The following is a 15,192-nucleotide window of genomic DNA, read 5'->3' on the forward strand; positions in this document are numbered from 1 at the left end:
ACCCAATTTACCTGTACCGCATGTCTTTGGACTGTGTGGGAAACCGGAGCACCTGGAAGAAACCCACGTGAATGCAGGGAGAACATGCAAACTCCATACAGAAACGCTGAGGCTCGAACCAGCAAATAAACATTATTATTATTATTATTATTATTATTATTATTATTATATCTTGTAAAACATGGATAATAATAATCATAATAATATTAATAATAATAATAATAATAATACAACTACAATAAAATGAAATTAAATAAAATTAAAGGAAACAAAATGATCAATCAATCAATCAATCAATCAATCAATCAATCAATCAATCAATCAATCAATCAATCTATCTATCTATCTATCTATCTATCTATCTATCTATCTATCTATCTATCTATCTATCTATCTATCTATCTATCTATCTATCTATCTATCTATCTATCTATCTATACTATACTATACTAAGATACTAAAACCTAATCAATAATAACAATAATGTTAGAATTTGTCACAAGTACCAGCTCACACAGGCATTTGAGACTTGGTGGTTATAAAAAAACACTTATTTATTAACAAAAAGCCCTTACTACAAAGACAGGAACATCAAAGTCAAGCAATACAATACCGGACAATGAACAAGTTGAACTTAGTGGTAAAAGACAAGATTGAACTGAATACATACTAGGCATGGGACAAGAACAGTTTTCAAGGTGCACCACGATTTGGGAAAGTCAAGGTATAATGTGATCGGGACGCTGACAACGTAGTGTGGATCCAGGATTTATTCAACAGAATGGTCAGCAAATATTGGTCAGTAAAGGAACAAATAGATGTATACTGGCAATCCAGAGTCGTGTTTGATAAACAGCAGATGGTCAAAAGTTAGGCATCATACAAAGTAAACAAACAAACAAAAAATAACAAGAGTCAAACACAGAAAGGCAAGGCAAAGAAAAATGTGTTGTATAACATTTAAAACAGTATAACAAGACTCAGCAAAGAGGTGTGCGTGTGTACTGTGTATATAGTCCATGTAATCAGTTCATGAGCAGCTCCCATCCGTGAGTGTGTAAAATCAATGGAATGAGGTACGGGTTCATGTGAGGAGTGCATGACTAAAACTTGCAGTCCATATACTGGCGGATTTGTAGTTCTTTAGTGAAATGTGTGTAGCCGTTAGATTGCTGGTAATCATAACACATGGTTTTAAAACCAACTAAATTTTATCCCTATTGTATACGAGCGATTTTTTTGTGTTTGTTTTTTAGGACAACAGGAGAAAAGATATCCCAAGATGCCATTTTAAATTGGAAAGAAATCTGTGTTTTTGAAACTAATGAAGAGTGCAGAAGTCAATGGTTCATTTGAGTTATTTAGCATGGCATGTTTACTGCTCCAAAATATTTTAAATGTTTCTCAAAAAAAAAAAAAATTTTTTTCAAAGGGGAAAAAGTTTTTGTTTTTTACCCAGACATTTAGAAAGAATATATTTTATAGAAGTGATCACAATACCGCAAAACCGTGATATTTTTATTTATGGTTATCATATTGTCTGAATAATTTACCGGCCCATGCCTAGTACATACAGGAGACGGACAAAACAGAACAAAGGAGTCAACATGACATAAAAGCACAACAATCACAACAACAACCACATGGATACAAAACAGACACACCGGACTTGTGATAGTACTACAGCTTTCATTGGCATGGAACTTATGAAAGACACTTTGTGAACAGCTCTTAACTTTCACAGGCGCACATGTGTTTAATATTTCCTGGATTTATTTTTCATCCTCTATAAAATATTTACATCTTTCCTTCCCATCTCTGAAGGTCATGTAGAGGTTTACTTGTTTACAATATCGGCTCCATGATATCTCAAGCGTTCAGTTGCAGTTTATAAAACCTCTCCTCCAAATCGGTTCATCAATACTAAGCGCTTGCTTTCGGTTTCTGTCTTTATTTCTCAACACGCACTCAAAAACTGCCATATAAAAGCCTCATGTTCCACCTGTCAGGATGAGAAACAGCACCATTGATGTCTGGATATTATAGCATCTCATTATCTGAACCATTAAACAAGAATCAGACTCTCAAACCACGCATGCTTTTTCTGTTAGCAGACACAAACGAGAGGCGTACGTGAAATTAATTATTCCCTCTATGTACACATCAACCTTGAGGACCATAATTATTTCATAATAAAATTGTTCACCCTGATTTTAGCGACAAGATTAGTGTTTTTTTATGCTCTGTCTGTTATGTTGTGAATAACTGATCTGAATGGAGTGAAGAAAAAAACCTTTTGTAATATGTCACCTTAAAACAAAGGCTTAACGGAGAGTCTGACAGTAGCGTGGGATTTATTTATTTATTTTATGTTAAACATCTTTGTTCTGGCTGACAGTGAGCCGTGAGGAGACGTGTATGCAAATGAAGCGGCTCTGCTGTTTTTGAGAATACCTTTAAATAGCGCAGATTTTATGCCTCTTTTCTGTTCTCTGGATTGACTCTGATGAGTTCAGTATTGCATGAGGGCTGCTGTGCGTCTTCGTGTGTGTGTGAATGGGAGAAGGTCACTGGCATGCATTCAAACAAACATGCTCACAGCGAACTGTTGAAATTCAAGGTTATGCTATAAGGTAGAATAAAGAGTAAACTTGATAAAAAAGGTTTATTAAAAGTTACATTTCAAATCCAGGCATTCTTCCAGCTACATTTTTTACAGAATGGTTAACAAATGATAGATTTGTGTCAAGAGAATACCTAAATATGAGCTTAGTCTCATCCAAACAGTGTTTTTATTTGATGTTGAAAACATTACGAATGCACTGACAGTGTTGGGGATAACGCATCACAAAGTGAGTTACAAAATAATATTAAACTGTAAATCTCAAAAGTCAACTTTAGAAAATGAAATGAGTGTAGCTAACTCAAATTGACTGAAAGTTAATTCTACTCATTTGAAAAAGAATTTTGAACTCAGTGTTGAAGGTGATGAATAAATACCTCATTACTTCAACTTAAATGGAGTAAGTTCACAGTACTCATATAGATTAGTTTTTTAAACTCAAATGGTTTGTTGCAATCGGTTTCCTTAAATGCCTTAACTTAAATGCCCTAACTTATTGAGTTTTACAGTACTCAGTTGGTTTGAATTTGCTTCATTTATTATGTTTTACTGTGCTCAAATTGTTTTGCTTACTCAAATGGGTTAAGTTTACAGTACTTATTTTCTTCAAATGGTTAACTCTTTGGGATTTACAGTGTACTTTTCTTAGCAATGAGTAAAAGTAAATAGTTTTTGTTTTTTAAAAAAAAATTACATTTGATTTACTTTTAAAAAAATGTGCTGAGAGTTACTTTTTAGTTTAATTAATTAACTTTAAAAAAAAAATTACTGAATTAAAATGAAAGTAGTCACAATGAATCAAACAGTCAATGAGAGAATTTGTTCATTATTTTGATCACATCGAAGAAAAGGAAAAGGGGGTTTTAGTCTTAATGGACAGTTATTTTACTTAAGACAAATATATACGACAAGTATAGCTCTGGGGTCAGTTCTCAAATAACATTATCATAATTTATTATTTTAGATGTGTTTTTTTTTTGTTTTTTTTTAAATGAAGGTAAATTAAGGTTTTACAGTGCCTTGTTAATTGCAGAGCTCCTCTAATAAAAAAAGGAAATAGGGAAAAAAGTTCTTAAAGAGATTAAGCCTTAGCCCGGTAATAAAATTAACTCAAAAGTAATGTAACACATTACTTACCATAAAAAGTAGCTAAGTAATGCAACTAGTTACTTTTTTGGAGGGAGTAACGTTCGAGGTTACTAAAGTAACCCTTCGTTCCCCGAGGAGGGGAACGGAAGCACTATAAGTGGATTTGATTGTAAAATCCACGCATTGGGAGAGGTTCGGTTCAGAAGCTACTCGTCTGAAAGAGTATTGAACGGGCCAATTAAGAATGAATTGGCAGCGCAAGCCTGCGCAGGTGAGCGGCATAAGCAATCAACTGAGTATATAAGCTCACATGGCGCCAGCAGACGCTATCCTTTTTAAGCTGAAGAGACTTTCAACAGCTAAGGGACAGTCATTATCGCGACGGAGTATAGTGCTTCCGTTCCCCTCCTCGGGGAACGAAGGGTTACTTTAGTAACCTCGAACGTTCCCCTTCGGGGGGAACTTCAGCACTATAAGTGGATTTGATTGTAAAATCCACGCATTGGGAGCCCATTGAAAGCGCCATAATGACTGCACCTTACCAACACCCCCGATGAGGAGATAGTCAAGCAAGCGTGACGCACCCACATCATGGGGGGCGCGGTCCTCCAACGTGTCCCTGGCCCTAATTTATCCTACTTCAACAGAAGTTTTACGGATTTATATATATTTTTTGGGAAGTCGTGAGCATCTAGATAATTCTAGAAAAATACGACAGTACGTAGGGAAGCGTGCAATCCCGATAGGGAGGACGCTGCGGAGGCCATCCGTTACCCAAGGGGGGATAGATGGCAGAATTTACATATGGACTAGCCCTAAAAAGGGGGAGTACGCATAGCAAAAGAGTGGTTAGCGGGGAGGGAAGACACGGGTCCGCCCAGGGGGGGGACTTAACCGTGGCGGAATAAGCATATGGGATCGCCTAGTGGGGATCACGCATAGCAGGCACCTTTACCCAAAACGCGGGCTGACCAGCGGGCAGACCTACAACGTAGTGGGCCAGCAAGTGACTCCTCCGCTGAGTCAGTGCTGGGGGCCACGGAGGAATCTGCAGGGCTCACCTGACGGGGAACTTTACTGACAGATAAAAAGGCGCACGTATCTCCGTGTTAGGGAAAATGGCGCAGCAAGCGTGTTTCAACACCCTACCGAATTGTTTCCTCAATCACCAAGGGTTACCTAATACCCTTGAGGAAACCGGCTCCACTCGCAGATTGTAAAACCTTGCAAATGTGTTGGGTGTCACCCAGCCCGCAGCTCTACAGATGTCTGTTAGAGGGGCGCCGCGTGCGCGCGCTCGAGAGGATGCGAAGCTCCGAGTGGAGTGCGCACGCGCTCTCGGGGGACGCGGCTCATCCACATTGTGGATGTGAAAGAAAGGCATCCACAATCTAGTGGGAACTTATTTCGGTACGGCACTTCCCTGCTGCCGACCGCTATAACAGACGAAGAGCTGCTCAGATGATCTAAACTCTGAGTGCGGTCCGGATAATACGCAAAACGCGAACTGGACAATAAGAAGGGCTGGGTCTGCCTCCTCCGAGGGCAGCGCTTGCAGGCTCACTACCTCGTATTAAAACGGAGTGGTAGGAACCTTAGCGAGGGTGAGATCCTAAGAGGGCATGAGAGGGGGCGGGGTGGATTAATTCGCTTAACGCCCCTGAGGAACCGGATGATGAGGTTATGCGTTCCCACGGTGCCGCCAGCCACCGCGTTATGAGAGCGGAGATGGCAGCCACGTAACCTTGAGTGTGGAGGGCGACAGCCTGCTCTCCAACTTCTCTCGGCGTAAAGAAAGCACAACGCTGATCTGGCAAATTACGGGGGTCTTCTCAGCGAGAGACACACCATTCAGTGAATAGACTCCACGTCAGGGCATAGGCGCGCTCGGGGAGGGGGCTCTAGCCCGAGTGACGGTATTAGCCACCGCAATCGGAGGTTACCTAAGTCTTCCTCGCGTCTAAAAATCTCTTCAAAGATCGGCGAGGGTGCCAGGTGGTGCCCTGTCCCTGAGAGAGTAGGTGCTCTCTCGAAGGGACTGCCAGGGGAGGGCTATCGCGAGGGAGAGCTCTGACATCCAGGTCCGGTTGAGCCAGAGGGGCGCAACCAGCAACCTGTTCCTCGTCCTCCCTGACCTTGCACAGTAACTGCGCGAGCAGGCTCACTGGGGGAAACGCGTATTTGCGCGTGCCCCGAGGCCAGCTGTAAGCCAGTGCATCCGTGCCGAGAGCACTCGGTCAGGGAAAGAACAACTGGCAATGAGCGATCTCGGGGGAAGCAACAGATCGATCTGGGCTTCCCCGAATCGCGCCCATATCAGCTGAACAGACTCGGGGTGGAGTCTCCATTCTCTAGGACGCAAGGCTGCCGTGAGAGCGCATCGGCTGCACGGTTGAGCTTGCCTGAATATGAATGGCGTGCAGCGATTTCAGCCGCGGATGACTCCAGAGGAGCAGACGGCGGGCGAGCTGAGACATGCGGCGAGAGCGCATACCCCCTATACGGCTGATATACGCCACCGCCGCCGTACTGTCCGTCCTGACCAGCACGTGTTGCCGCTCCAGCACCGGAAAAAAACGGTGGAGAGCGAGGAACACTGCCAACAGCTCCAGGCGATATGCCAATGCAACTGGGTACCTTTCCACAGGTCCACAGCCACATGCCCGCAACGCACAGCCCCCCAGCCCGTGTTGGAAGTGTCTGCTGAAACGACAACAAGACTGGACGCCTGTTCTAGAGACACCCAGGCCTGTAGGAACGAGGGGTCGCTCCAAGGGCTGAGGGCGCGGCGACACAGCGCAGTAACAGAGACTCGGTGTGCGCGCGCGTGCCATGCGCGTCTGGGGACTCGATCGTGAAGCCAGTGCTGAAGTGGTCTCATATAGAATAATCCGAGCGGCATGAAGCGGCTGCGGATGCCATATGCCCCAGGAGCCTCTGAAATAGTTTCAGTGGGACCACTATTTTACTGTCGAGCTCTCTCAGACAGTACAGCATCAGCTGAGCGCGCTCTCCGGAGAGGCGCGCTGCCATGGTGACCGAGTCCAGCTCCAGCCCGAGAGAAGAGATCCTCTGCACGGGGGCGAGTTTGCTCTTTTCTCGGTTGACCTGAAACCCCCACAGGTGGAAGTGCCAGAGCACTTTGTCTCTGTGCATAATCAACTGCTCCGAGAGAGGGCAAAAATCAGCCAGTCGTAAAGAAATTGAGTATGCAGATGCCCGCGAGCCGAAGGGGCGCTGAGGCACCCTCCGCGGGCTTGGTGAGGACCCGCGGAGACAGAGAGAGCCCGAAGGGGAGGGCTTTGTATTGCCAAGCTCGACCTTCAAACGCAAACCGCAGAAACTGTCGGTGGCGAGGAAGAGTGGAGACATGGAAATACGCGTCCATCAGGTCTAATGCTGCAGACCAACCCAGAGGACGAACGCACCGGAGGATGCGCTTCTGCGTGAGCATTCTGAACGGCAGCTTGTGCAGGCAGCGGTTCAAAACGCGCAGATCTAGGATTGGCCGTGACCCACCGCTCTTTTTGGGCACGATGAAGCGTGGGCTGTAAAACCCGCTCTCCATCTCGGCTGGAGGGAGCGGATTGATTGCATCCTTCGCCAGGAGGACAGCAATCTCCTCTCGCAAGACAGGGGCGGACAGGGGGCTGACCCTGGTGAATACACACCCGTGACTTGGGGGGCCGTTTCGCGAACTGAATCGCATAGCCGAGTCTGATTGTGCGTATGAGCCACCGCGAAGAGCTGGCCCGCGCTAACCAGGCAGGCAGAGCTCTCGCTAATGGACTCATCGCTACAATCGCTGACGTACCAGCAGTGGGGCAGCGCGGAGTGGGTGTGCTGATCCGGGAAGCTCGCGGGTCCCACGGAAAAGCTGGAGGTGAGATATTTGCTCTCACTCCAAACCCGAGCTCCGGAGGGGAGGCTCGAGGGGTGGGAGAAAGGAGACCGTCCTCCCAGCGCTCGTGAGCCACTGGCGAAACGCACCGAATCTGCAAGCTAGAAAGCATAGCGTCCCAGACTGGCAGATTTCGGGCTGTCACATCTGGGGAAGTGAAAAGTGCCCTTTCATAATGTTTTCATGGCAGTAAAAAGTGCCGTTGGAAATGGGGCCCCGCCCTCCAGCGGGGAAAGAGCAAGTTCCCTCTTCTCCAGATGGCCTGTCCCAGGGGCGCTTCGCGGTCCGTTGCCGGACTTAGCGGCGTTCTGGGCAGGGGGGCTGCCTGCTTCCGAGGTGCCCGACGCGCTCGCTTCGCTGGAGGCGTGTGCGGGGGCGGAGCAGCTCTCGTAGGCGGGCGCCTTCGGCGAGGAGCAGGTATGAATGGCACGGCGGGCGGAGCGGGCTACGGACCGCCGATAAGACATCACCCACCAACTGCTCTCTCACCGCCTTGAATTCCTGGGTGAATTCACAGACAGTGTCGCCGAACCTGGCTGGGGATATGGGGAAGTCAAGAAAGCGGACTTTGTCGACTTTGCGCATATCAGCCAGGGGTGGCGCTCCTGGACCACTAATGTGGACATCGTCCTCCCCAACGCACACGCAGCGGACTCAGTAGTCCGAAGAGCTAAGTCGGCGGCGGTGCGAAGCTCGTAAGCCTGGGTTGGACCCACCCTCGTGCAGCTCGGCCAGCGCCTGCGCTTGGTAGCGCTGGTAGGTGGCTATCGCATGCAAGGCGGAAGCAGCCTGGCCCGCAGCTATGTAAGCTCTAGCTCCGAGGGAGGTAGATAACTTACAGGCTTTGGATGGGAGACGAGGCGGACCCCGCCAAGAAGAGGCGCCGCGCGGATTTACCGCCATTGCGCACTCAACCTGAGGAATCGCCACATACCCCCTGGCTGTTTCACCGTCAAGAGTGGTTAGGGTGGAGGAACACGCAGCACGAGCAGAAAAAAGTGCTTTACAAGACCGCGTGAGCCTACTGTGCACCTCCGGGAAGAAGGGAACGCCCCTCTAGTCGGTCCGGCCGGGGAGCTGGGGGATAAACCATCTCCAACCCACGGCCGAAGCAGCCCGGGAAAGCACGGCTAACATGTCCGTTTCAGGATCCGTAGTGACAGCGCTCACCAGCCCGAAGGGGGCGAGCGGGTCTGGATCATCATCGGACAATGAAAGCCCACCCTCCGATGCCGCGGTGGACATCTGGTCTCCGGTGTCATCGGGCGTAAGGGCTACCATCTGTTAGACGGATCGCTTCCCCCGCCCGAAGCTTGGATAGAGTGCTTAGAGGAGCGGGAGGTCCGCGGGCCCGTGGGCGACGGATTATCTCTTGCTGAAACCCTCAGATCTGCCCGAGTGCCCGCTGCAGAGCAGGGGACAACTGGGGTGGTTCACCCTTTTGCAAAGGCTAACCGCGATCTTGCGCAACAGTCATGGCATCGCAATGACAACATGAACTGCCCGCGAGCAGCGCATTAACATGCTGGACCCCCAGACATGCAACGCAGTGCCCGCGCCCATCATCCGAGGACAGGAAACCACCGCATCCAGAAACGCACAGTCGGAGCGCCGTCCTGATAAGGACGTGCTGCACGACTGTGTTGCTCTTTCTGTGAAGTTTGCAACTTTATACGCTCCGCTCTGGAGGACCGGACCCAAAGAACGCCAGGCAAGGGAGAACCCCAGCTCGACCGTCTGCCACTGCGTGTACACACTCTGGACCGGGAGAATGCTCTCGTTCGCTCAGAATCGCTGGTCACAGCAGGAGGAACCCTCATCGACTCGATCAGAAAGTCTCTGAAGCGAAAAGGATAGCGTCTGCTGGCGCCAGGTGAGCTTATATACTCAGTTGATTGCTTATGCCGCTCACCTGCGCAGGCTTGCGCTGCCAATTCATTCTTAATTGGCCCGTTCAATACTCTTTCAGACGAGTAGCTTCTGAACCGAACCTCTCCCAATGCGTGGATTTTACAATCAAATCCACTTATAGTGCTGAAGTTCCCCCCGAAGGGGAACTCAATATTTGAATGCATTACATTCAAAAGTAACTTTTTCCAACAATGGTACAGTATCTGATGTATGAAACAAAGGTCAGAATTTTCAAAAAGTGAGTCTGATTAAAAACATTTTTCAAGATTTGTCAAGATAAAATTATCAAAACTTAAAAAACTAAAAGATATACACAGTCAAGCCCTGAAATTATTCATGTTACTTTTTTATTAGGGAAACTTTTTTTCAAGTTTTTGAAGTGGAAATCACACAGGCTTCTCTCAAAAGATAATAAGACAATGTAGAAGAGGGCATCATTGTGGAAAAATATATATATATTTCTCAGATTTTATTTACATTTCAACAAAAACTTCAGATTTGGCCAGAAAATAGCCCAAATGTATATGCTAGGGAAAAAATAGATCATATATACAGCATGAGGAGCAATCAAGATAAACACAAAATATATTGCATGTTTGCCTCGTGTTGCTGTGGGTTTCCTCATGCACTATAGGTGAATTGAATAAACTAAATTGGCCTTAGTAAGAGCACGTGTGAAACCATATTTCCACTGCACACGTCAATTGACAAGTGACAGGCCGGAAGTCATTTATTTCCAATGGATAGTAGTCCGGGAGCTGTGTGGAGTTCTGATAATCTTGGTATGTGGAAAATTCGGATGCCATTTGAGCTGCAGATCCGTTAAAATATTTGAACTCCTAAAACTAGAATATATGCAATAGCTGATCAGATGTGATGTAATTAAGTGTTGTCCAAGCAAGTACTTTTTTTGGGTATTTTTTAATAAAAAAAATCTATGTATGTATATGCATGTATGTATGTATACTTTGAGTATACTTTTGAAAAAGTGTCTGATGGTAAACCGTACTAAACATTTACTATTTTAAGTTCGTTAGGATTACCTAAATGATTTACATTTGCTAAATGCCAGAATAATGAATTTTTGTTTTGAAATTTTATTATTATTTCTAGACAGTAAAAAGTTTACATACATTTCCTTGGTATTTTTTATCTGTGCTTTTAAACTGTATAACTTTGGTCAAATGTTTTGAGTATCCTCCCACAAACTTATCACAATAGTTTGCAGGAATTTTGGCCCATTCCTCCTGACAGAATTGGTGTAACTGATTAGGCTGTCTTGCTCGCACAAGCTATTTCATCTCTACCCACAAATTTTCTATGGGATTGAGCTCAGTGCTTTGTGATGGCCACTCCAAAACATTCACTCTGTTGTCCTTATTATTGACATATCTCCAAAAATTATTCTTTTTCACTGTGTAATTTAGCAAATTGTAATCTGGCTTTATTGTTGATTCTGTCTTGTTGATTTCCCCATGTTGTCACACAAGGAAGCAGTGTGTTTGAGGTTTTCCTTAAATAATATTCTACAGTTGGGCCTCCAAATAACTCAAATATTGTCAGTTAGCCAATCAGAAACTTCCAAAACCTTGACCCCATCATCTGAGCTTTTTTAGAGGCATAATAATCTTACTGTATGTACACTTGACTTTCAAGAAACGTTATAACAATTTCTCAAAAATTTCTTTCTCATTATTCTGCTGTTAAGCGTAACAGAAACAAAAATATGATAATCCTAACTTACCTTAAAGCTTAGTCACATTAACATCTGACTTATCTGAAAAATATTGATGTGTCTTTTTATAGTGTATGTAAACTTCTGATTGATATATATATATATATATATATATATATATATATATATATATATATATATATATATATATATATATATATATATATATATATATATATATATATATATATATATATATATGCCACCAGACCTGTTTTAAGCGAGACTAAAATAAGAATTTGTAATGATATTTTATGGTATGTTTTGTAAAGGTAAAGCTTGCTAAATAGATTTAAGACACTGTTTCCATAGTAACACAGTGTCGGATTTCAAAACAGCTTTCACAGAACTAATTTAGCATTTAAGCTTTTGATTGATATCTAATGAATACTAAATTATGTGACTGGAGAAAAGGGCTATAAAAATGTCTGTCCGGCGAAGGCGTTAGTACTCAAAGTTAATAAGCTCTTTGTCAAAATATTTCCTTCATCTGGCTCTCATTGCTTCTTGTGTTTTGGCTGCTAACAATTAAAATCTGTGTATTATATCATATCACCTACAGCCACGTGAGATACGAGCTGGTATTTTAAAGAATGTTGTGTAATCACATTGCAGAAGTCAAGCGAGCCTGCTGGCAGCAGTGGTCCTGCTTTCTGATTGGCTGACCCAAAAGTCTAGTCTCCAATGGCATTATAACATATTTTTCCAGTAGAAAAGAGTCGGTGGTCATGAATCCATCATTACCTGATCATATTCTGAGATTAAACTTCCATTACACATGAATGAGCTTGGCAGTGGTTGTGGGTCGAGTCCAGTTAGTGCGACAAAATCATGTCCTTTGGAAGATGTTGTGTTGTGGCTTATTGTAACAAGGCTTATCTCATAGGGCCAGTCCTGGCATGAAAATGAGTTTTGCCGATGGGATTTGTGTCGAAGATAACATTAATTTACTGCATTTGGCCAGAGACTGCGAGGGAATGATTAGCGATAAACTCTCCTTATTTCAAGGTGAGCAAAAGTGTCAGTTAGCTGTTGGCAAGATTGTCAAGGATAGAAATAATTAGGACAACCATGACCATGACTAATGAACTATGTACGAGGATGGTTTCACAAGTAGTTTATTTAATTACTTACAAGATGTTCTTGTTTTGTCGTTATGCCTCTCATTAAGGTTTACCCGATAGTTTTTTTTTTTTTAGTTTAGCTTGTTAATATCTGAAAAGGAAAGAGGAGTTGTTTTCAGCATAAAATCTAGTCTTGTTCACGTACTGTACAGTGAACAGTGCAGGTTGGCTTGAGAAAGTCTGTGTATTGATCTACTAAGCTTCTATTGAGACTGAATTATAAAATATTCAGTGGAGATCAAAAATGGAGAAAATCATTGGTAATATTAACACTCAACGGCCACTTTATTAGGTACATCTTACTAGCACAGGGTTGAACCCCCTTTTGCCTTCAGAACTTCAGAAGATTTAACAATATGAGATTTTCCGCTGAGATTTTGGTCCATATTGACATAATAGCACCATGCAGTTGCTGCAGATTTGCAGTCTGGTGTAACCTTGCCGGTCCTAAATCTCCCAAACCCATTCCAAGCTGGTATCGAACTGGCATGGGAGTCAGTTGCTCTACCAAGGAGGCTAAAGACCATGTCCTCATGTGTAAGAGGAAGGAGGTTTACTTCACTGGCTGGTTAGTTACACTCACACCCCTAAATCTCACTTTCATTCGGGTCATGGCACCAATGTTAACCTGCCGGTCCTACACCACTCCAAACCCTCTCTGAGCTGGAATCAAACCGGCGACTCAGAAATAATGTAATTTTCATTTTTCAGAGATGTGAATTTTTTTGTTTCTTTCCCATGCTAATAGAACAGAGGAACGGTACATATAATCAACAAGTATCCACATGAACAGGATGTTTAATCAAACAAAAAATTCAACTCTCAGACTTCCGACAACACCAGAAATGTATACAGCAGTACATTTTCAGAAGGAGGTTGCACTGTAAAAAGTTGCTGTTAAAAAAACGATCAGATTCTACGGTAAAATAATGTTTTTTCAATAAAACATTAATATTCTGTTAAAAACATTTGCATTCTGGGTAACATTTTTGTTTTCGAGAAAGTAACCAACTGCAGAAAACTGTGAGCTAACAGAGTTCAGATTCGACGTTTTGAAGTCTATGTTTGAAATCACATTTTGTGCCCTTGTTCACTATTCCATCAACTAGTTCACCAATATAGTTCACCTGACAGAGTTAATGAACACTAATTAGTGAATTCAGACACTGATGAACACCTGCTGTTAATTATCACAATTACTGGAAAGAAACAAGAAACACAAACAGTGACTTGAGTTACAGCATTAAATAAAATCAAGTAAAATAAAATACCTTCAGTCTCAGCAGAGGATCATTAAATAACTCCCCAAACAACAGCAAACACACTTATTACTGACTGCTTGGACTTCCGTACTATTCTCATTGAGATCCAACAGAAATTTAGGTGTTTTTGTGTCACCATAATGGAGTGAGGGGCTGGTTTAGTTGGTCTATTCACACTTAAACTCATTTAATTAAAGTTTACAAAACACTTTTATTATAGCAATAAAGTGGCAAAGTCAATCGATAGCTACATCTGGCTGTCTGAAATTTGTTCTAATAAATGTTTTGGTATAGGTCTGGATGAAGGGCCTCATGAAATAGTTTTTATGCTTAGTTGAAGATATTAATTTAATTAATAAGTGGAAACAGAAAAGATACCCATGTAATTACTTTACAGTTTAGAAATAACATACAAAAACAGTTCAGTTATGATAAAGACACACTCAGACCTCATGAATCAGACTTTGTACCTCAACAATGGTAACAATTCAAATGTTTCATGCTGCAATGCATGCTGGTTGTGGCACAGTACAAATATCCCAGCATGCATTGCGGCGTGAATAAATGTAGTATAATGGTTTTACAATTTTCTTTATTTGTGTTTTATTTGTTTATATTTAGACTTTCAGTTGCCTGTTTGTGAGTTAAACTGTTAATTTTGTTAGTTGACACCATTGTTGAGGTTCATACGCTGATTTTTGATGTCTGTTTGAGTGCAACTTACATCATAGAGCAGTGTTTTTGTCCAAGATATTCTTAAAACCTTCCAGAAATCATTGCCACATATAATGTGCAACAACAGATTAAACATTGAATAGGAGCAGTAAATTATATTATATTAAATTAGAAAAGATTCTGCCATTTATTAGCAACATGAACATCACCAGATCTTATTTAGGTTGGCTGGCTTGCCAGATCAAAAGAGCTTTTTAAACAAAGTTCTTAACAATTACAGCAGCCAAAATACATTAATGATAAAAATGTCCAAGAGCCCAACTAAATCAAACTCTTCTTAACTTGCAGTGCATTTCTGTATGTGTTGTGAAAATTTGCATACATGTCAGTTGTCAAAATAATGATTGGTCAATTAGTTACTGTTTTTCTGTTTGTCACAGTTTGTTTGATAATAATATACATGCGTGTTCGTGCACTTATAGTTGATTTTTCAGATTTGTGTAGCCAGGAATGCACAAAAAGAATACAAAAATCAAAAATGCAAAAAGATATGTTTCTAGCTCTTTGAGCAATACAGACCTACATGCGGGATTATTAATTCTGTGCCGTTAGGAGTAACATTCCACATGTGAAATTTATAATTTACATATTTAGAATGTAACTGAAATGTAATGCCAGAATTCTAAGCTAAAGTTTCAAACTTCACCATTCTTAATTGAAGCTTGATGAGTTGCTTGGTTGATTGGTTGTTTGTAAAAACATAAGAATGATTTTAATAAAAGAGCCATGTTAACGCCAAACAAAACAGTTGTCATACCAACTTACTACAGTAAACAGAATCTTGCCCTGCCTGCGAATTCCTTTGATTAGTC

The 15,192-nt window shown here is 42.7% G+C and overlaps 1 protein-coding gene across 2 annotated transcripts in view; it reads left to right on the top strand.

Moving 5' to 3' along the window:
* Positions 1-15,192, top strand: part of samd10b (sterile alpha motif domain containing 10b) — a 214,293-nt gene that overhangs the window by 114,984 nt on the left and 84,117 nt on the right. The window lies entirely within an intron of this gene.

The sequence above is a fragment of the Danio rerio genome, chromosome 23 (assembly GCF_052040795.2).
Source record: "Danio rerio strain M-AB ecotype USA chromosome 23, GRCz13ab, whole genome shotgun sequence".
Taxonomy (NCBI): Eukaryota; Metazoa; Chordata; class Actinopteri; order Cypriniformes; family Danionidae; genus Danio; species Danio rerio.